Below are 747 nucleotides of genomic sequence, written 5' to 3'. Positions count from 1 at the left end.
CTTGATTGTTGAAGTTTTCCATGAAATCCTTCATGGAACCATAAGTAGAAGCTATCAAAAGATAATTATGCTATGATATCATGTTAAAATGGTAGAGTCATTAAAGAAATCTTCTTGATTATTCAAGAAGTATGAAAGAATGATGATTGAGAAAATAGAAAACTTGAAGAAAGAAAGAGAAAGAAAGAGAAAGAATAGAAACTTTATTTCTCATTGACTGAATTAGAAAATGATACAATGATTTATATATTGAAAACCAGTAAAACTAACAACCAACTATCTAACAACTAACTATCTCATCAACAATGTTTTAACATGTTAAAATGGTAGGAAACATTGACAAATCTTTTTGATGAAACAAGAAATATGAGAAAAGAGAATGAGAATGCAAACTTAAAGAATTGATATTTCTCATTACTGAAAATGAATGAATTGAATTACAAGGCATAAGGGAATCACCTTTTATATACTAACTAGTTAATCGATTAATTAAACTCTTAATCGATTAATGAAAACAATATTACAACTAACAAACCAAAATCAACTAACAACTTTAACACCAAGATCTAGCATATACACATAGCTCATCTGTATGAAAAAATAAGGTCATCAAATTAAACAATAGTGTAGCTCAAATCTATAATATGCACATGGCTCATTAGTTTTTTATATAATTAATTCATTTTCACCATTCATATATTAATGATTGATTCTAAAATAAAAATAATATAAATAACTAATAAAATA

The sequence above is a fragment of the Lupinus angustifolius genome, chromosome LG03 (genome assembly GCF_001865875.1).
Source record: "Lupinus angustifolius cultivar Tanjil chromosome LG03, LupAngTanjil_v1.0, whole genome shotgun sequence".
In the NCBI taxonomy this organism is placed as follows: domain Eukaryota; kingdom Viridiplantae; phylum Streptophyta; class Magnoliopsida; order Fabales; family Fabaceae; genus Lupinus; species Lupinus angustifolius.
Note: the sequence above shows the minus strand (reverse complement) of the source record.